The 23,637-nt window shown below is 39.0% G+C and overlaps 1 protein-coding gene across 1 annotated transcript in view; it reads right to left on the bottom strand.

Annotated features, from left to right (window-relative positions):
- The window catches only part of LOC126060313 (acyl-coenzyme A oxidase-like protein), a 184,625-nt gene that overhangs the window by 26,684 nt on the left and 134,304 nt on the right, over positions 1-23,637 (bottom strand).

The following is a 23,637-nucleotide window of genomic DNA, read 5'->3' as shown; positions in this document are numbered from 1 at the left end:
TGGCTTCTCGAGTGGAAAACCTGCCACTGAAGGCTAATGACCCTCCTGTCCCAAGATGCAGCCAGGGCCAGGCCCGTGACTGACATCACTAGCAACCCCATCCCCACCCCGCCCAGCTAGCAGCCTGGCTCCAACAGAGACAGCAGGAAGGGGCAGGGCCTCAGTGCCTGTGTGCCCAGAGGGCTTGGCCCCTGGGGGACTCTGCCATGCCACTGTGCGGTCACCCTCTCATTTATGCTCACAGGACCCAGTTGACAGCCCCAGGCCAGCGATGGCCCAAGTGTGTCCTGTTGCCAGCATCCTGGCCCACTGCCATGCACAGCTCCCAGAGCTGCCATCCCTGCAGCTGGCCAGCAATTACTGCCTGCCACAAGTTTTCATTGTTCCAGCATGTGATCTATAGGGACAAATATTCTTCCTGTCCATTTCCTTCCCTGGATTACTATTTTTCTTTTAAAACACATGTAAAAGGCTATATTTTTCTCAGTAAACATAATTTTTATTTCCATGCTGAGAAAACCCAAAGTCACTTAGCTCAAATTGTTCATGGTCTTTAAAAACAAAAAGTGGTGTGTGCACACACAGTCATATCCACATGAAAATTGAGCCAGGGCTCTAAGAGGGCTGTGAATGGTGCCATTTAAAATTACAGATGTGAAAAGCTATTTCTGGATTCAAGCAACTCATAAGAAGACAGGAAACATTTATTTTGGGTGGTTTTATTTCATTTCCACTCAGTTTTGAGCACTGCTGCTTAAAGCAACATTCATGGAAAGTGGCACTGCTATTAATCACCAGCACAGCTCCAGCTTGTGCAGCCCCTGGGGGCAGCCGCGCAGCCCACCTCTCCCCGCCCTCCCTCTGCTCTGTTCTCCCAGAGGATGCAGTGACCTACTAAAAAGATAATTGCTTCACAGGTTTCCTGCTCAGCAGCATCATTACATCAGTCTGCTGTGAGTGACACCCAGTCAAATCGGAGGAAGGAAAGGCACTCAGCAGTGGGGCCTTTACCCTTCACCCCTCACTCCTGGGGCACAAGCCTGGCACCCAGGCATCGCTGCTGCTGAGGGAGAGGAGAAAGCCTCCCTCCTCGCTGCCAAAGTCGTGACCTCTTCAGACAAAGGCTGAGCTCCTTCCTGGCCCAGGTACCATTCCCTGTGACCCCCTCCCTCATTAATAACCCAGCCACAGACACAGTCCCAGAGACCCCATCCCCAGTGACCACCACAGAGACCCTGACTTCTCAGAGCCCTGCTCAGGGGTGCTCCCGGCCATAGAGACTCAAGGAGGATATTTTATGAAGCAGGACATTTTAATGCCACTAGTTGGACATGGCAAATTTGACACAGTTGGCCAAACACATATAAAAACCGAGTTTCTTGCTATCAAGTAATGTGTAAACAGACACCCTGACTCCTAGCCCCAAGCCTCACTACACCTAACCCCACCCTATCCCACCCTGGGGTCAGGCTTTGCATCAAGGAAGGGGCCAGGCTGCTTACAACTCTTGCTGTTATCTTTTTCTTAAAACCGCAAGTTTAATGATTTGTCCCTTGGGCTCTGACCAGGCAATCCTACATCGAAACATCAAGGTCAAAATGTCACATCCACCATGTTTCAGTTCTCGTCCTTCAAAAGGGCAACTTGTAATCCACCTGTAGGGAAATGGAAGGGCTGTGTGTGTGTGTGTATGTGTATGTTGTGTTACAGATAAATGTTTTGTTAATAAAAGGCTTGCTTGTGATTAAATATGCAAAATGGCCCCAAGAGTCAGTTCTCAAAATGCACGTCCAACCCTGCAGAAATGCCAACAAATAATCACTTTTGCACATTCCAAAAACCTTTTTTTCTCCCTACTCTCAACGATCTATTTATCAATCCAACCACCACAAATAAATGATCCTCAATTGTTGCAACGAGGTCCATGACAACCTTTAAACATGGAACATCTCAGATACAGAAGGAAACAAGGGCTCCTTGCTTTGGTGTCAGGGTTACCAAGTCTACATAAAGAGCTGGTGCATTCCACCCAAAACCTTCAAACACAGACAATAGAGTCCACTCTTGGTCAGAATGGGCAGTGGAAGGAGCCCTTCCATTCCTCTTTTCCCTTTCTCAAGGTTCATGCCAAATCAAAACCCTAGAAGGTAAAGGCCCTCCTTAACAAGAAACCCATCAGTCCCAGGGACTGACACTCCACCACCCAGGGCTACAAAAGGTAACTACCCCATCCATTAGCACTGGAAGAGTAAGTAGTGCCAAGTGGAGCAGGCCTCACGGCCACAAGTGATGAGTGTCTTAGTTATCTACTGCTGTGTCTTAGGCTGGGTTCTCTAGAGAAGCAAAACCAGTAAAGCATATAAATACATACAGAGAGAGGTTTATATCAATGAAATGGCTCACGCAGTTGTAGAGGCTGGAACGTCCCAAGTTTGTGGGTCAGGCTGGAGACTTCTGATTCACGTACCGCAGGGGTGGGCTAACCCAAGATTGGCAGGTCAGACAGCAGGGCTCTTGCTCACAGGCTATGAAGATTGACAAATCCCAAGATCGGCAGGCGAGACCACAGGTAAACTGCTAGCTCAAGTCCCAAGAACCAGAGGTGAGACAAACAGGAGTAAGCTGCAGGGTCCAGATCCAGCAAGAGCCACAAGCCTTGTCAGAATGTTAACTTATATTGGATGAAGGCCACACACCCAAGAAAACTCCCTTTCGACTGATTAGCTACTCACATCAGATTGCATTCTGGAGGTGATTACATTATATCAAATCTCATCATGGAAGTGCTCACAACATCATACGACTGCCAAACCACTGAGAATCATGGCCCAGCCAAGTTGGCACAAACCTTAACTATCACATGCTGCTATAACAGAATTACCACAAGTGGATGGCTTCAACAAAGAGAAATTTATTCTCTCACAGTCTAGTAGAAGTCCGAATTCAGGGTGCCAGCTCCAGAGGAAGGCTTTCTCTCTCTGTCAGCTTTGGGGAAAGATCCTTGTCATCAACCTTCCCTGGTCAAGGAGCTTCTCGGAGCAGGGACCCCAGGTCAAACAATGTGCTATTCTCCTGGCTCTTATTTCTTGTGGTATGAGGTCCCCATGTCTCTCTGCTCACTTCTCTCTTTTATATCTCAAGAGATTGGCTTAAGACACAACCTAATCTTGTAGATTGAGTCTCATCAACATAACTGCTGTTAATCCCATCTCATTAACATCACAGACACAGATTTACAACACACAGGAAAATCATATCAGATGACAAAATGGTGAACAATTACACAATACTGGGAATCATGGCCTAGCCAAGTTGACAGATATTTTGGGGGGATAAAATTCAATCCATGACAATGAACATCAGGCCGCTTCCTCCCACTGCTGACAGATGAACCCAGTCGGGACCCCAAAAACCCTTCAGATAAGAGACAAACAGAGCAAACCAGCATCCCTGTTTCCATGTTTCCATAGAGGGTCATTTCTGGCCAATGTAAACCCTGACTGTCAAGGATCAGTAGAGAGCCAGGCCTGGGTCACCTGGATCTGAAGGTTGGCCAATTTCGATTCTTCATCGAGCATTCAATTAAAACAAAGAAGAGTGGGTCTGACCCAACACAATATGGTTCCAGCCCCTTTACAATAACTGCCAGGAAATATGGCTGCCTCTACGCTGTGTTTGTTCTTGTCCTGTTCTGGTGGCTCATGCTGGTAATCTACCAGTCTACCCATGGGAGGCCATCCTGTGACTCAGTCAAGATCAAGTCACCACAGAGATCCCAGGAAGGGAGGGAGGAAATAGAGCGGCTAAAATCTCAGACTTTGAATCAGACAAACCTGGTTGACACACAGATTCTAACACCTGCTAGCTGTGTTATCTTTGGCAAGTTACACAAACTCTCTGAGCCTTAGATTCCTCAACCATTAAATGGAATGAATAAGAATGAACAAATCAGTCATAGAAGAAATACAGCCAGAATGTTCTTTAAAAGTGAGTATGGCAAACAAAGGAAGAAGGCGAGTCAGGAATAAGAAGAAGATACGGAATGCGTAGCTAATTGCCTCCATGCACAACTGCCTCCTTTGCCATGAGACCAGAACTGGATGGTATCTGGCTACCATCACTGAATGTTTTGAGCAAAGATTCCATAGAAGAATCCTGATCAAAAGGGGGGAAATGCAGAACAGAATTTCAAATTCTCATGGACTCTATAGACTTTCTGGAGCCATGCAGGATGGATGAACCCCTGAAATTACTGACCTTAAACTAAAAATATTCCCTAAAGTCATCTTAAAAAGCAACAATAGTTCAGCTTAACTGGTAAAAAAAAAAAAAAAGTCTGCCTTGAGCATTATGCTCTTTTCAGAACTATCTGTATGGAATCAAACTGACAACAGCAACTCAAAAGATTGGGTAGGAACATTAGGGGGCAGTGAGTTTATATTAATGGGGGAGGAACAACTCAGAAAATGAGGGTGAGAATGACTGCACAACTCAAACAATGTAATCAATGTCACTGAATTGTACACATAGAAACTGTTGAATTGGTCTATGTTTTGTTCTGTATATTCTCAACAACAACAAAATAAATAAAATTTAGAAGAAAATAGTGAGGATGGTGAGACTTTGACTCCCTTACTTTGGACACACCATCAGGAAAAACCTGAAGACGGCACAGGACCAGGCAACATTTCGTCTGTTTTACTTAACATCACCCAAGTCTGAGGCGACTTGCCGACAACCAGCAACATCAACAATAGTGACCGTCTCCCAGCGTGACTGTGGACTTAGTGACTTGTCTCACATATGTGCTTCGCCCCGTGCCTGGCACACAGTTCAAGACATGGCAGGTGTTGCCATCACAGAGTCCCTAGGACTTCCCACCATTCTACTAATCTTTGATCTAAGAAAGTCATTTTAAAACTTACCAAAAGAAGCACGTTTGCCTTTAACCCAAACAAAGCACTAACTTATTCTGCATCACTAAAAATTTTGTAAAAAGAGTTTCAGGGTGAAAAGGAAATTCTATTCTATCCAATATTAATTAAAGATAATGAAATTGCTGAAAGAGAAGAAGCTAAGTCCACTGCTGTGTTAGAAAATCTGTATATGTGAGTGTGAAGCTTTCTGACATCATCTGACCCTTTTATGTGCCCAAGAACACCAGCCAATTTTCTTCTTCCCAAATTCCAGGGAGAGGCAAGGTAGACAAAGCAAAGCCCAAGAAGGGGGTTTGGCAGAACCTCTCAGCACGTGCCCACGGTGCCATAGAAGCAGCAGGTTCTTTCCAGAGTCAATCTGCCTGCCCTGGAGAGGAACCTGAACATTATTCAGATGGCTCCCACACAAGGGAAATTAATTTATTTTTCAGGATTACAGCCTTGGCAATATCTATGAGTGACATGGTTGCTAATGTTAGTTGTCAGAATTATGATTTCTTGATAGTCTTCTTTAAAAAAAAAAAAAATCTATCCTAATGAATGCAAAACAAAAACTCAAAGGTGGGAGACTTAATCCATAAATTATAGCTGAAACTGCCTGGGGTAGGCTAATGATTTTACTGTTGAATTATTCTCATATTTTAAAAAATGCATCTGTAGTGAGGAACCTTCCATCATCAGCACCTCTGCAGAGACACTGCAGCTCCCCAGCATCTCAGTAGGGTGAGGAAGCAAGAGAGCCAACCCTTCTGGGAGCCAGGCAGGCCTCCTTTCATCTTTCCCCTGCATTCCCCAGCAGGTACAGATCTGTGTGCATCCCACCTGCAGCCACAAGCAGCCATAGCCTGCTGTCATCATGGAGACAGCAAGGCTGACCAACAGTGTGGATCCAGTGAGAGGAAGGAGCCAAGTGCTGAGGCCCCAGCACTCTGCAGGTCCCTCCTTCACAGAGACTGAGCTTTGGCAACAAAGTAATAAAGTCTTACGCTCTTTAAGGTTGGTGTCCATTTCTTAATGTTTTCAGGCTGACTTTAGACATTATTAGCAACAAGAATTACCCAAGCAGCTTAAGGGCTGGCTGCTGCCTCCATTTTCCCTTTCAGCTCACAGCCTGAAAGGTGAAGACACCTGTAAACTCTTAAAACAGCAGTGGTCTTCCAACCGACAAACATGATATATCTCTCCATTTATCTAGATTTTTGGTTTCTTTCAATCCAGAAGCATGATGTAACTCTCCATTTATCTAGATCTTTGGTTTCGTTCATTAGTGTTTTTGAGGTTTTCAGCATATACATCCTTTACGTGTTTTGTTAAATCTACACCCCGGTATTCCCATTTCTATGAGTAACTGTAAATGCTATTATTTTCAATTTTGGTGCCTGTATGTTTCTTGCTGGTAGACAGAAATACAATTGATTTTTATGTTTATCTTGTATCCTGTGACTTTCCTAAAATCACGTCTTTGTTCTATTTTTTTTTTTTTTTTGTAGATGTCTTCAGATTTTCTATATAAACAATCATATCATCTGAAAATAAGAGCTCTGGTGGCACACTGCTTAACACCTTTAGCTGTTAACCAAAAGGTTGGCAGTTCCAGTCCACAGCTGCTTCTTGGAAACCCTATGGGGCAGTTCTACTCTGTCCTATAGGGTTGCTAAGAGTCAGAATCGACTAGACAGTAATGGGTTTTTGGTTCAGTTCTAGGACATTGTTTTTGCAGATATCTTCGGATTTTCTACATAAACAACTATGTCATCTGAAAATAGAAATAGCTTTATTTCTTCCCTTCCAGTCTGTGTATCTTTTATTTCCTTTTCTTGCTTTGTTGCACTGGGTAAGACTTCCAGCGTTATGTTGAGTACGAGTGATGAAAGCATATAGCCTTGCCTTTTTCCCAGTCTTAAGATAAAAACATTTAGTCTTTTACCATTAAGTCTAATGTTGACTGAAGATTTTTTTCGTAGATGTTCTTCATAAAGTTAAGGAAGCACTCCTCTATTCCTATTTGCCAAGAGTTTTTATCATGAATGCATGTTGAATTCTATTAAACGGTTTTTATGCATCAATTGATAAAGTTATGTAGTTTTTCTTCTTTAGTCTGTTGATATGATGGATTACATTGATTGATTTTTGAGTATTAAACTAGCCTTGCATCCCTGGAATAAACTCTACTTGGTCATTACATATACATACATATATACACATACACACAAACACACTAATATTTTATTAAGGGCTCTTGAGTCTCTATTCACAAGAGATAGTATTCTGTGGTTTCCTTTTATTATATTGTCTTTCTTTTGTTTGGGCATCAGGATATGATTAGTCTTATAAAATCAACTGCAAAGTATTCTTTCCTCTTCTGTTTTCTAGAAAAGTTGTATATAATTGGTGTCAATTATTGTGCTGCAAGTCCTAGGTAGAGTAATAAGGCAAGAAAAATGAATAAAGAGCATCCAAATTGGTAAGGAAAAAGAAACGCTGTCCCTGTTTGTGGATGATATGATACTACACATAGAGAACCCAAGAAATCTACTGGAACTAATAGAAAAATTCAGCAGAGTAGCACAATACAAGATAAACATACAAAAACCAATTGGATTCCTACACACCAATAAAGAGAACTATGAAAAGAAATCAGGAAAGCAATACCATTTATAATAGCCCCTAAAAAAAAGTAAAATACTTAGGAATAAATCTAATGTAATGTAAAAGGCCTATACAAAGAAAACTACAAAACACTACTGCAAGAAACCAAAAGAGATTTACGTAGATGGAAAAGCATACCATGTTCATGGATAGGTAGACTCAACATTGTGAAAATGTCAATTCTACCCAAAGTGATCTACAAATACAATGAAATTCCTATCCAAACACCCACAGCATTCTTTAGCAATATGGAAAAACTAATAATTAACTTTATATGGAAAGGAAAGAGGCCCTAGATAAATAAAGCACTACAGAAGAAAAAGAATAAAGTAGGAGGATTGCACTACCTGACCTCAGAACCTATTACATAGCTACCGTAGTCAAAATTGCCTGGTACTGGTACAACAACAGACACGTTGCCCAATGGAACAGAACTGAGAACCCAGATGTAAATCCATCCACCTAAGGTCATCTGATCTTCAACAAAGGACCAAAGTCCATTAAATGGGTAAAAGACAGTCTTTTTAACAAATGGCGCTGGCAAAACTGGATGTCCATCTGTAAAAAATTAAACAGGAGCCGTACCTCGCACCATATGCAAAAACTAATTCAAAATGGATCAAAGACCTAAATATAAAACAAAAAAAACATGAAGATCATAGAAGAAAAAATAGGGCCAACGCTAGAGGCCCTAATACATGGCATAAATAGGATGCAAACCAAAACTAACAACACACCAACACCAGAAGATAAGCCAGATACCTGGAGTCTTCTAAAAATGAAACACGCTCCTCGAAAAACTTTAAAAGAGTAAAAAGAGAGCCTACAGACTGGGAAAAAAAAAATTGGTTATGACAAAGGTGTAATCTCCAAAATCTATAGGAAAACCCAACACCTCCAAAACAAAAAGACAAATAATCCAATTTAAAAAATAAGCAAAGGATATGAACAAACGCTTCACCAAAGAAGACATTCAGGCAGCTAACAGACACTTGTTATCACCAGCCATTAAAAAAAAAAACCCTGCCTTCAAATCGATTCCGACTCATAGTGACCCTACAGGACAGAGTAAAACTGCCCAGTAGAGTTTCCAAGGAGTACCTGGCGGATTCGAACTGCCGACCTTTTGGTTAGCAGCAGTAGTACTTAACCACTATACCACCAGAGTTTCCCACCAGCCATTAGAGAAATGCAAATCAAAACCATAAGGAGATACCATCTCACACCAACATTACTGGCACAAATCAAAAAACAGAAAATAACAAATGTCGGAGAGGCTGTAGGGAGATTGGAACTCTTATGCACTACTGGTGGGAATGTAAAATGATACAACTATTTTGGAAAATGATATGGTGCTTCCTTAAGCTAGAAATAGAAATGCCACATGATAAAGCCATCTAAGATACTCCACTGGTCTCACCCTGTCTGGAGCAAGGGAGAATGAAGAAAACCAAAGACCCAAGGGAAAGATGAGTCCAAAGGACTAATGGACCACAACTACCACAGCCTTCACCAGACTGAGTCCAGCACAACTAGATGGTGCCCGGCTACCACCACTGACTGCTCTAACAGGGATCACAATAGAGGGTCCCAGAAAGAGCTAGAGAAAAATGCAGAAAAAAATTCTAACTCACAAAAAAAGACCAGACTTACTGGTCTGACAGAGACTGAAGAAACCCTGAGAGTATGGCCCCAGATACCCTTTTAACTCAGTACTTAAGTCACTCCTGAGGTTTGACCTTCAGCCAAAGATTAGATAGGCCCGTAAAACAAAATGAGACTAAATGGGCACACCAGCCTAGGGGCAAGGACAAGAAGACAGGAGGGGACCGGAAAGCTGGTAGTGGGGAACCCAAAGTCAAGAAGAAGAGAGTATGAGGTGTTGTGCAGTTGGCAACCAATGTCACAAAACAATGTGTGTATTAATTGTTTAATAAGAAACTAATTTTCTCTGTAAACTTTCATCTAAAGTACAATAAAAGAATTGGTGTTAATTCTTTTTTAAACATTTGGTTTAATTCTCCAGTGAAACCATCTGGCCTGGAGATTAGAAGTTTTGAAATTATGAATTCAATTTCCTTAATAGTTACAAAGTCTTCAAATTATCTTACACATTAGGGGAGTTGTAGTAGTTTTCGTTCTTCAAGGATTGGTCCATTTCATGGAAGTGTTCAAATTTATGTTGATAGAGTTTTATTAGTATCCCTTTATTATCCCTTTGATGTTTGTAGTGTTTGTGGTAATAATATTCCATGTTTCATTCCTGCTATTAGTAATTTCTGACTTCTCTCTTTTTTGTCATCTTGCTAGAGGTTTGTCAATTTTATTGATCTTTCGAAAAACCAGCTCTTTGCTTTATTGATATTCTCTATTGTTTTTCTGTTTACAATTTCAGTGATTTCTACTTTCACCTTTATTATTTTATTTATTCTGTTTAGTTTCAGTTTATTTTGCTCTTCTTTTTCTAGGTTCTTGAGGTGGGAGCTTAGATATTGAGACTTTTCCTCTTTTCTAATCTATGCATTTAGTGCTATAAATTTCCCTCTCAGCACTACTTTAGCTGTGTCCCACAAATTTTGATATGTTGCATTTTCATTTCTATTCAGTTCAATTTTTTTGTTTGTTTTTTAATTTCACTGGAGACTTCCTCTTTTTACCATGGGTTACTTATAAATATGTTGTTTAGTTCGCAAATGTTTGTGGAGATTTTCCTGTTATCTCTGCGCTTTTGACTTCTAGCTTGAATTCACCGTGGTCAGGGAACTCAGTATTATTTCAATTTTAAAAACTTATTGAAGTTTATCTTATGGTGTAGGATATGGCCTATCTTGGTAATGTTATGTGGGCACCTGAAAAGAATGTGCACTCTGCTTTTGTTGAAAGGAGTGTTCTACGATAATTAGATCCTGTCAGTTGCTGGTGTTGTTGAATTTCTCTATATCCTTGATGCTTTTCTGTCTAGTTGCTCTATCAATTGTTGAGAAAGGGTGTTGAGATCTCATGATAACTGCGGATTAGTCTATTTCTCCTTTCAGTTGTATCAGTTTTTACTTCATATATTTTGCATCTCTGTTGTGTTTTACACATACATTTAGGATTCCTATCTCTTCTTAATGCATTGGCCCCTTTATCATTATTTAATGTTATTCTGTTTATTTTCTTTGTTCTGAAGTCTACACTTTATTTTATAACAATATAGCCACTTCTGCTTCTCTTTGATTTCCACAATATACCGTCTTCCATCCTTTTACATACAATCTTCCCATATCATTGTATTTGAAGTGAGTTTCTTAAAGGTAGCATATAGATCAATCATGTTTTTTAATCCACTCTGTGAATCTTTGTCTTTTAATTGAATTATTTACACCATTTAAATTTAATGTACTAATTAATGTGTTACGGTTTAAATCTGACTTTTTTGTTGTTCTCTTTGTTTTGCACTTCTGTATTTTATTTCTCTTGCCTTCCTTCAGGTTACTTGAACATTTTTTAGAATTCTATTTAGATGTATCCATACTGTTCTTGAATATATTTCTTTGTATATATTTTTTAGTGGCTGCTCTAGATATTCCATTATTTGTACATAATTTATCACAGTCTACTGGTGCTATCATTTTACTAGTTCAAGTGACATATAAAAACCTTACCTCTCTTACATTTTTTTACTCTCCCCCACCAGTCCATAATATAATTGCCTTAAATGTTTTTTGTACTTTCATTTGAAAGCACATCAGACAGTGTTGTAGCTTTTGATTCTATGGTCAAACATAATTTTAAAAACTCAAGAGAAGGAAAGTCTATTGTATTTACCTATATTTTTGTTACCATGTTCTTTCCTCCTTCCTGATGTTCCAAAGGTTCATTTTTGTTTTTGTTTTTCCTATCGTTTTCTTTCTGTTAGGAGAATATTCTTTACCTACACTTTTAGGATATGTCTACTGGTGGAAAACTCTTGTTTTCCTTCATCTGAGCATGTCTTGATTTCCTTTTCATTCCTGAAAGATATTTTTGCTGGGTATAGGATTCTGGCTTCACAGTTCTTTTCTTCAGCTCTTGAAAAATGTTGTGCAACTTCCTTCTAACCTCCATGTTTTTTTATGTGAAATCTGCTGTCACTCGAATTGTTCACTCTTGCTGCTTTCAGAATTTTTTCTTTGTCATCAGTTTTCTAAAGGTTCATAATGATGTGGGTTGGTGTGAATTTCTCTGGGTTTATTGTGTTTAGTGTTTGCTCAGTTTCTTGAATCTGTAGGTCTGTGTGTTTTGGAAAATTTGGAAAGTTTTCAGCCATTATTTCTCCATACTTTTCCAGCACCACTCTCTTTCTCCTTTCCTTCAGGGGCATCAAAGACAAGAGTATGAGATCTTCTGTTATACTGCCCAGGTCCCTGAGACTCTGTTCATTTTTTTTTTTTTCTTCCTCTTTTATTTAGATTGTTCACTGGCTATTTTATTTAGCCAGTTCACTGACTCCTCTGTTCCCTCCATTCTGCTGTTGAGGTTATCCACCGTTTTTTATTTAAGTTATTTCGTTTTTCAGTTCTAAAATTTCCATTTGGTTCTCCTTGATAGCTTCCATTTCTTTGTTTAGTCTTTCTATTTCTTTGCTGAGACTTTCTATATTTACATTTGTTTCAATCATGTTTATAATTGCTCTTTGAAGCATTTTTATGATAGCTGCTTTAACACCTTGGTCAGATTATTCTAACACCTCTGCCATCTCAGTGTTGGCACATGTATTATCTTTTTCAGTCAGTTTGAGCTCTTCTTGATTCCTGGTATGATGAATCTTTTTTATTGAAGCCCATATGTTTTCATGTTATGTTTTGAGACTTTGGTCTTATCTAAACCTTGTTTTAGCTGGCTTTCTCTGACACCACTGTGGCACGAAAAAGCGTCATTACTGACAGATGGAGATAGAAATATCCTTTGACACCCAAAGGATGAAGGTGGGCTCCTTATTACTGCTGCGCAAGGGTAGGAGTTTTGGACTTCTGTGTAGTATCCACTGATAATAATTGTAAGTGTAGCATCATTAATGCTGGTTTGTCGTGAAAGCTCTAACTCTCCACTTTCTCTCCTCTGTCACCACTGCAGCAGGGTTGGGGAGGGTTTCTGGATAGGAGTAGTTGCCCCAGTTCCCCACTTGGCCTCCACTGAAACCACAAGGGGTAGGGACTTGAAAGTCCAGGCTCCCTGCTCAGCCTTTTCTGACACCATGATGATGGCAGAGTTGAGATGCTCCCTCCTCACATTTTGCTGGCATGGGGGATGGCCATAGTTCTTTCTGTGGTGCTTGGCTTAAATAGGACAGTTATTGTTGAAAAGTTCTTTGGCTTGATAGTTGTCCCTTTTCTGATTCTTAAGAAATAAGGCTTTTGGAATTTTTTTTTTTTTTTTTGTCTGTGCCCCTTGGTGTTTCTGGGTTGCCAATTTCACCAGTGCTCAGTCTGGTGTATATGAGGCAAAAAGAAAACTAGGACCTCTCATTGTGTCACTCCTCAGGTCTTGAGGTTCTTAGTTGGTCTGCCTTTTTCTCTTCACCTTTCAGAGTCTTCTTATGTTTGTTTTATATATAATAAACAGAGTTTTTATTTGTGCTTAGTGGGAATTTGAACTGTAGTGTTGTAGAAGAATACTGAATGTACCATGGACGGCTAGAAGGATGAACAAATAGATTTTTGAGGAGGTACAGCCAGAATGCTCCTTAGAAGTAAGGATGGTGAAGCTTTGTTTTGCTTACTTTGAACACATCAACAGGAAAGATCATTCACTAGAAAAGGTCATGGTGTTTGGTAAAGTAGAAGGTCAGTGAAAATGAGGGAAACTCCTGATGAGGTGGATTGACACAATAGCTGCAGCAACGGGCTCAACCATACCAACAATTCCAAGAACGGTGCAGGATTCAGCAATGTTTTGCTCTGTTCTACATGAGGTCGGCATGAGTCAGAGCTGACTCCACGGCAGCTAGCAACAACAACAGTGGGAGAACAGGGAAAAATATCTACTCTATCTTCCCTGAAGCAGAAGTCCTATTGTAAAATTCTAAACATGACATATTTAGATTTGAACCGAATTTTAGAAAGTTAAGAAATGTGGCAGAAGTGTAGAAATTGATAACATTTTGCTTTCATATAAATAAAGAAAGGGAGACAGAAAGGCAAAAAAAAAAAAAGACAGAAGATCATGTATACCCATTGCCATGGAGTCAATTCCAAGTCATAGCAACCCTACAGGACAAAATAGAACTGCCCCATAGACTTCCCAAGGAGCAACTAGTGGATCCAAACTGCTGATGTTTTGGTTAGCAGCTGAGCTCTTAACCACTGCACCACCAGGGCTCCAAGATCACATATAGATGTTAATATATAATATGGATATATTTCCCCCTTTTTGAAAAAAAACTTTAAAATACACCATTGATTTACTAATAATTTATCAGGAATAAGGAAATGCTATTTGGTAAATGTGCACAAAATTACAGGCACCCTCTGATGTCAGAAAAAGTAAAATTGATAAGTATGTGTGTTACAGTCAAGGGATTTTGAATATCTCCAAATTATATCAATACATTCAATTAGGAATCTATCATGGAGAGTTCTATATTCTCTTGGCTTTTTTTAACCTAAGATTTTATTGTATACAATTTGCCTCATCGTTAAATATTCTTTGAAGTCACAATTTTAACGGCATAACATTTCATATGAATATAACACAATTACTTACACATTACCTATTGTTGACCATTCAGGTTTTCCAAACTGTGTCCTATTATTAACTGTGGGAATAAACTGTACCTTCTACATAAACCATTATATCTCTGATTATTTCCTTAGAGGCAATTTCTTGAAAAGAAGATATTACTGGATCAAAAGTGTAAACCTTTTTTAAAGTTCTTGATGCCTACTGCCAATTCACTTTCCAGAAAGACTGTATTAATTTTTATTTTCTCACAGTGTGTAAGCTTGCTCGCTTTAATATATGCCTGTCAGCACTCAGGCTTGGCCTTTCAAAAGTCTTTTTTATTTCAAAAAAGTAGAAATTTATCTCATTTAAATTTGCCTGTCTTGGACTGCTAATAATTCATTTACATATTATTCATGCGTATGTCTTCCATGCATATGTCTATTATCTTGTCTCCCCATTTATATACTGTGGTGTTAGTATTTGTCTTATTTATTTAGAGAAGCTCTTTATATATGATATACATTGCATCAATGTTTTTTACACAAATAATGCACACCTTCTGCGTTTGTGTGCCAGCCATGATCTCCCCCCGAAGGGCACCCTCACAAGTGCCTCCATGTCAATCCTCCACACATTTATGTAAAAAAAAAATTAGTAAAACATGCTTAAAAAAATACCTCACAGGGGGAGGGTGCAGCCAACAAAAAAAGGCATGCATTATCTGTGTAAAAATACAGGGTGTGGGTGTGTGTGTGTATGTATTATGTATGAATGTATCAGTCGTATTTGTTTAAATATTTCTCTACTGTGTAATGTTTTAGGCTTAGCTTTTGAACTACATACATTTTTCATTTTTATACAATCAGTCTATTATTTTTGCTTTGGGATTATTTTTTCTTATTAGGAAATTTATTTTAACTATGCAAAAGGCTGGGTCACTTTTTCCTTAATCTGTGCTATCTTGTGGTTGATGTTAACTTTTAGAGATGAGCAGAGGTGAGAGAGGTAGAACTACCCCAGTGGGATAGAGGAATAAATCTACCAACATAGTTAACTATAGCAAGTGCCACTAGGCTGACCCAGGAAGGATCTATGAAGGTGAACACTCTTGTTTATATCTGCTTAAAATAGCCATTTCCTGGTCCCAGACAATCCCTTTGATCTTCCTTCTTCCAATCAACTAGGCAGACATGTCTTGCTTTAACCTCTCTCCCAAGTTTACGCTCTAATCTGCCAGGAAATTAATGCAAGTCCTGAGCCTCTCTAAATACAGACTTTTTCTAGAATTCTTTTTCATCTTTGATTCCATAATTGAAATAATAAGTAAAAGCAAATTTTTCTGTGCTGCTGGCAAAAGAATGTGTTCCTTGAGTGAATATCCCTGTAAGAAAAAAAATCTCCTTGGGTGGGTCTATATTGTAATAATCACCCCTCCCAGCAAAAACTAAATGCTTCAGTCTCCATCTAAAAGTTTCTAGCTACCCAGATGGTGGGCTCCATTTATGTGCAGCATCTGGGTGGCAGGTGTGTTGGATGAACACATCTGTCATCAAACCCTAGAATAAAGCCATGAAAGGTCTCCTCAGCCAGAGTTGTCCAGAGGACACACCATTGGTTTGCTGCCCCTAAGCCACAGTTGGACCTCTCTGGTGCCTAATGTACCTGCAGGTTCCTCAGGGCCTCATCTCAGGACATTCTTCCTTCACCATCCAGATTTCCCTACCACATTTTACCCAGAAGTATCTACCTAATACAATTTCTGATTCCAACACTTGTGCCTTCCCAAAGGAATGCTGTTTTCTGGGTTATGACAAGTCCATCCCGTGTCTTTGCACTGATGTATCTTTGCACATTTTAAAAACTTAAGGAAAATAATCTCACTGTTGTTTACTTTACAAAAAAGAATCTTAAAATTAATTTATTGTGCCTGTGACAAAAATAATTCATCCGCTTTGCAGTGATACTGCCTAGAAATAAACTTCTACAAGGTCACATGAGTTTTTGTGTAAGATCTTAGGATACTAGAAATTACCCGTCATGGATGCCAAAATATACACCACGAGATGGCAGCCGAGTGAACGCGTTCTTCAGAACGGGTTGGGGAGGATAACGGGGCTGGACCACGGAGGCCCGGCCAGGAGTCAGGGTTCCTGGGCCCCTGTATTGCCTCTCCCGTGGACTAAACGGGGCTGGACCACGGAGGCCCGGCCAGGAGTCAGGGCTCCTGGGTCCCTGCATTGCCTCTCCCGTGGACTAGACCAGACCAACAGCATGTTTCTGGACTTTGCTCAAAAAGGAAACCTAATTTTCACTCTTGGCTGGACTCCACTACTTTTGCCAACCTGCACACAAAGGTACTGATACCAAAGCACTTTTCATTTAATCATTAAACATTATTAAAAATAAATAAAATCTCTGAAAATTGTCCTAAGGGCTTAGAGCAAATGGAGAAACATCTATTCAAAAATCTACTAAGTCTCAGTACAAAAAGCACATCTGTGGCATCTGAGCTGTGACTGATTCATACCCACTGCCTCCCCCACAATAGCTCGGTGTGATGGAAGCTGTACTCCACACAGACGCACCAAGGAGACGGGGCTACCTCTCTCCCCAGCTCTCAGTCTGTAAACCCATTGCCATCGAGCCAGTTCTGACTCATAGCAACTCTATAGGGCAGAGTAGATAGAACTGCTCCACAGAGTTTCCAAGGAGCGGCTGCTGGATTCAAACTGCAGTATTTCTCATTCCTCCCTGCTCCATATTGCAGAAGCTCTATTCCAAGCAAGCATGGTCAAGAGGACCTTCTCCCAGCCAGCCCCAACTCATAGGGCAGAAACTCTACTCCAGGCACAGTAAATCAAGAATACTGGACTCTGAATGTCCCTACCCCAGGATGCTTCTAGGGTAGAGGTCTCACATCAAGAAGAATAAGTTGATAAGACCAGGAACTACCATCACTGCCCAGAGTCCCACTTCTGGAGCAGGGGAGTAACTTCAGGGGAAGCAAGCCGCTGCCTCACCCCCAGCTCTGGTGAAGTGGTGCAGATATTCTGCACAGAGGGAGAGGTAGGCTGTAAGAAGCGAGAGCTCTGAAGCTCTGCTGAGGGGGCTGACTTATTTGCAAAAGAGCATGGAAAGGTGACACCTACGAGTGTTGTCAAAAAACAATGGAGATCTTGGTGGAGAGGAATTAATAGGTTGCTGGTAGTTCCATGATTCTTTTAGCAACAAGATAACTGGTAGACCAGCTACAAGTTAAATAAACTAAAAAAAAAAGGAAAGAGACTGTTAAGAAGAGTCCTCCTGGGTTGGAGTAGCCTCAAGATTAGCAACACCTCGCCCCTATGAAAGGATCTGACTTTAATTGGATCAAACTGTGGCATAATATATGCCCCAAGATATTGTCAGAAAAAAAAAAAAAAAACAGAGCAATCAGCTAGCAATTAACAATTAGTAGGGGTCACATCTGGTGTGGTACCAACAGAGGCATACCACCCCAAAAGCTTAAGGAGAAAATGAGGGAAAGAGACAGCCAAACAAAGACCAGCTGAAACCAGTCACCCCAGGCACTCGAAGAAATAGCTGCGTGCCCATGACAGCAGGCTCTCTGGAGTTACATGGATGCTGCACACTTCAAGGGAAATGCAGTTCAGTGAAGTAGTCTAGCCAAGTCACAAAACAAATAAATGAGTAAACAAGCAACAAGTCCCACATCATTACCCACAGTTGCCACAATATATTAACTAAAATGTCTGATTTTCAAAATAAAAAAAGTTATAAAATATCCAAAGAAACATAAAAGTGTGTCCCACACATGGGGGAAAACAGACACTAAAAATTGCCTTTGAGGCAACCTATATATTGAACTTGGGAGAAAAAGACTTCGAAGTACTTATCATAAGTATGTTTTAAAAAACTAAAGGAAATCATTTTGAAAGAATTAAAAGGAGATATGATGACAGTGTTAAATCTAATTAAAAATATCAATAAAGAGACAGAAATTATAAAAGTAAACAAAAAAAATTCTGGAGATGAAAAGTACAATAACTGAAATGAAAAAGTTCACTATAGAGGCTAACAGTAGATTTGACCTGGCAGAAGAAAGAATCAGAAAATTTGAATATAGATTGATAGAGATTATGCAATCTAAAAATGGAGAGAAAAAGAACAGACCCTCAGAGTAATGTGGGACAAGATTAAGCACACCAACATACATGTAATGGGCGTAGCAAAAGGAGAGGAAAGAGTACAAAAGTATTTGAAGAAATAATGGCTAGAAACTTACCAAATCTGATAAAAAAAAAAAAAAATACTCTACACATATCCAAAAAGCTCCATGAATTCAAGTAAGACAAACTTAAAGAGATCTATAGCCAGATACGTAGTCAAAATGTTGACGTCAAAGACTTCTTAATGCAGCAAAAGAAAAATGATTGATGACACACAAGGGAACACCAATAAGATTAACGGGTGACTCCTAATTAGAAACAGTGAAGGCCCAAAGGCAGTGGGATAACATATTTAAAGTTCTGGGTAGAAAAACAGTCAAATAAGAATCATATATCCAGCAAAACTATATTTCAGAAATGAAAATGACATAAAGATACTCCTCATTGCTAGCAAAACCCACCATTCAAGATATACTAAAGGAAGTTCTGCAGGCTGAAAGCAAGTTACAGCAGACAGCAATTCGAACCCACACAAAAAAAACAAACACTGGTAAAGGTAATTATTCAGGTAATTACATAAGGTGGTATAACTGCATTTCTTCACTTAACTGGTTTTAAAAGCATTTCAATAAAACAATATTATATGCTTGTATTGTTTGGTCTAAAACATTTACGAAATTAATATATTTGACAATGACTACACAAAAGATGTGGGTGGGAGGAAAGCTGTGCTGGAGTAAGAAAATGATACCAGATGGTAACTTTAATGCAAGGAAGAAATGAAAAGAATGAGAAATGGTAAATAAGAAGGTTAATGTAACAAACTCTGTGAATATATACTTGCTCTCATTTCCTCTCTCAGCTTCTGTAAAAGATATAAAATTACATAAAATAATAATCATGCTAATGTACTGTTGGGTTTGTAACATCACTAGATGTAATATGTGCAATAATAATGCAGAAACAAGGGAGGTGGGGATACAGCTGTGCTGGAGTAAGGTTTCTATCTCACTGAATGTTCGTATAAATCTGAAGCAGATTCCTACAAGTTAAGACATATATTATAAGCCCTGGAGCAACCACTAAGAAAACAACATAAAAGATAGCTTAAAAGTTGTTAAAGAAATTAAAATGTTATATTAGAAAATAGTCACCTAATGCAGAAGAAGGCAGTAAACAAGGGCTAGAGAAACAAAAAAGACGAGACATACAGAAAATGAAAAGCAACACGGCAGATATAAATCTGAACACATCAATAAGAACATTAAATGTAAATGGATTAGACATCCAACAAAATGGCAAAGATTATCAGACCACATTATTAAAAAACAAGATTTAGCTATATGCTGTCTATAAGAGACACACTTTAGATTCAAAGATACAAATAAATTGAAAGTAAAAGGATGGAATAAGATATACCATGCAAATAAAAAACCAAAACAAAACCCACTGCCGTTGAGTCGATTCCAACTCAGAGCGACCCTATAGGACAGAGTAGAACTGCCCCACAGAGTTTCCAAGGAGCACCTGGGAGATTTGAACTGCCGACTTCTTGGTTAGCAGCCATAGTACTTAACCACTACGCCACCAGGGTTTCCACCATGCAAATAGCCACCACAAAAAGAGCTGGAATAGATTATACTAACATTAGACAGAATAAACTTTAAAACCAAAAAAATATGTTACTAGAATTGGTCTCTATTCGCCTGGAGCAGCAGAAAAAGAAGGAGGAATCTGAGGAGGAATCGGAATGTGTGTCTAACTGTTTCCATGAACAACTGCTTCCTTTGCCATGAGATCAGAAGAACTGGAGAGCGTCCACTTCCGTTACTGAATATTTTGACAAAGATTCTAGAGAATAATCCTGATCAAAAGGGGTAGGGGACAGAATGTGGAACAAAAGTTCAAATTTTCATGGAATTCAGACATTTTGGAGCCATTGACGCTAGATGACTCCATGAAATTCCTGCCCTGAGGTAATTTTTAAACCTTAAACCAAAACTATATCCTGAACTCATCTTTAAAATAAACAATAGTTTAGCTTAATTAGTAAAGAATGTCTGTCTTGAGCATTATGCTCTTTTAAAGAATTATCTGTCTGATAAAATTGACAGCAGCAACTCAAAAGGTCAAATGAGAAGCTTGAGGGGCAGTGAGCTCATGTTAATCATGGTGGAGTAACTTGGAAAAAGACAGTGAGAATGTCGGCACAACTTGAAGGATGTGACCAACGTCACTGAACTGTGCACGTAGAAATTGTTGAATTGGTGTATGTTTTGCTGTGTATATTTTCACTGAAAAAAAAGGAAGAAGAAAAAAGTGCATGAGCTATAGCTTCAAGGAAAAGTATTACAAATACCATTGAGTGAAGGAAGCAAGAGAGAAAAATACCAATGGTATGATTCCAATCATACAGTTCAAACACAGGCAAAACTAAGCAATATTGTTTAGGGATGCTTATGAAAGTGGTGCGAGTATAAAGAAAAGCAACCCAGAAACCCCAAAGAAAAGCAAGGCAATGTTAATATAAAAAGGCAGAGGGTTCCCCCTTCCCTTTTCCAGGTAACCATGTCTTCACTATGATCAGGAAGGACACATGAGTCTTCTATGATGCTGAAAACATTCTACTTCTTAAGCTTGGTGGTAGTGACACAGGTATTTACAGCTCTTTGCCAAGTGCATTTTTCTTTAGCGATAAAAAAAACTGCAAAAAAAAAAAAAAAAAAAAACACTTAGTAGAGATATTTTGTAATGATAAAAGAGTCAGTCCTTCAGGTATCCAGACTGGAAAGGAAGACACAAAACTATATCTACAGGTGACATAATTGTATATATAGGAAATCCTAAGAAATCTGCTAACGATCTGTTAGAACTAATAAACAAGTTCAGCAAGGTTGCAGAATACACTAGCAATGAACAATATAAAAATGAAATTAAGAAAACTATTCTATTTACAATAAACCCAACCAAAATAGCATCTAAAATGAAACACTTAGGCATAAATTTAACAACAAAACACTGTTGAAAGAAGTTAAAGAGAATCTAAATAAATGGAAATACATACTTTGTAAGACTTAATATTCTTAAGATGGCAATACTACTGAACATGATGTATATTCAATGTAATCCTTATCAAAATCCCAGCTGCCTTTTTCTTTTTTTCCAGAAACTGACAACCTAAAATCCTAAAATGCACCTGAATATGCAAGGGACCCAGAATAGCCAAAATAATGTTGAAGAAAAACAAACCTGGAGAACTCACACTTCCCAATTTCAAAATTTACTATACAGCTACAGTAATCAAGGCAGTGTGGTGCTGGCATAAGGACGGACATATAGATCAATGGGTTTAACAGTATAAAAATCAACTCTTACATTTATAGTCAGTTGATTTTTGACAAGGGTGCCAAGACAATTCCATTGGAAAAGAAAGTCTTTTCAACCAATGGTGTTGGGCAACTGGATATGCACATGCAAAAGAATGAAGTTGGAGCCCTTCCTCACACCATACACAAAATTAACTCAAAACGGATTATAAACTCAAATCTAAGAGATAAAAACCTAAAAATTTTAAAAGAAAGCATACACGTTAGTACTCACAACCATGGATTGTCAATGGTTGCTTATTTTTGATACCCAAGAACAAAAGCAGTAAAAGAAAAAAATAGATACTCTGGACTACATCCAAACTGAAAACTTTTGTGCTTCAAAGGACATCACCAAGAAAGTGAAAAGACAGCTCAGAGAACTGGAGAAAATATTTTCAAATCATTATCAAATAAATGAGTCAGAATCAACTTGACGGCAATGGGTTTTTTTGGTTTTATCCAGAATATATAAAGAACTCTTAAAACTCAGTAATAAAAAGATGAATAATTTTAGATATGGGTAAAGGATCTGAAGAGACATCTCTCCAAAGAAGACATACAAATGGCAGATAACCACATGAAAAGGTGCTCATTACCATTAGTCATTGTTGTTAGCTGCTGTCAAGTTGGCCTTGACTCATGGCAACCCCATGCATGAGATCAGACCACTTGGATCTACAGGGTTTTCATGGGCTGAATTTTGGAAGTAGATCACCCAGGCCTTTCTTCCTAGTCCATCTTAGTTTGGAAGCTCTGCTGAAACCTGTTCAGCATCATAGCAACACACAAGCCACCCTGGCAGACGGGTGGTGGCTGCACATGAGATACACTGGCCAGGAATTAAACCCAAGTCTCCCATGTAGAAGCCAAGAATTCTACCACTGAGCCACCCCTCTGCCTTCTTTGCTAGTCATTAGGGAAATGAGAATCAAAACCACAATGAGTTACCACCTCACACCCACCATGACAGCTATAATCAAAAAGATAAACAATGACAAGTGTTGGTGAGTATGTGGAGAAACTGGAAACCCATACACTCCTGTGGGAATATAAAATGGCACAGCCACTTTGGAAAACAGTTTGGCAGTAACTCCAAGTATTAAACATACAATTGACTCAGCAATTCCACTCCTAGGTAGAGAGATGAAAACCTACAGGTACCCAAAACTAGTGCATGACTGTTCATAGCAGCAGTATTCACAACAGCCGAAAGTGGAGGCAATCCAATGTGCGATGTACAGGGTTTCTTTTAGGGGTGACAAAAATGTTCTAAAATTAGGCTGGGGTCATGAACACACAACTTGGTGAATATACTAAAAGCCACTGAACTGTACATTCTAAATGGGCCAATTTTACGGTATGTAAGCTATCTTCCAATAAAACTTTAAAAAACAGATGGGATGGGTAATTTCACTTCATCATGGGCTTTTGAATTTCCAGTCTTACACAATCAGAAACCTGTCTACCCTGATGAGGCACTTTTGCATTACATTACAGATATATATATATACACATATATACACACACACACATACACAGTTATACAGATATACACATATAAATATACATACTCATATACAGATATACATACAGACACATAGATATAACCCAAGACATATAGATATACATACAAATATATATAGATATACAGACACATACATCCAGATATATACAGATACACATACAGACACACATAGATATACATACAGATACATAGATATACATACAGGTATATAGGTTTCCCTATATAGATATACATACAGATATATATAGATATACGTACAGGTATATAGGTTTCCCTATATAGATATACATACAGATATACAG

This window comes from Elephas maximus, chromosome 17 (genome assembly GCF_024166365.1).
Source record: "Elephas maximus indicus isolate mEleMax1 chromosome 17, mEleMax1 primary haplotype, whole genome shotgun sequence".
Lineage (NCBI taxonomy): Eukaryota > Metazoa > Chordata > Mammalia > Proboscidea > Elephantidae > Elephas > Elephas maximus.
Note: the sequence above shows the minus strand (reverse complement) of the source record. Positions and strands in the feature narration are given on the sequence as shown.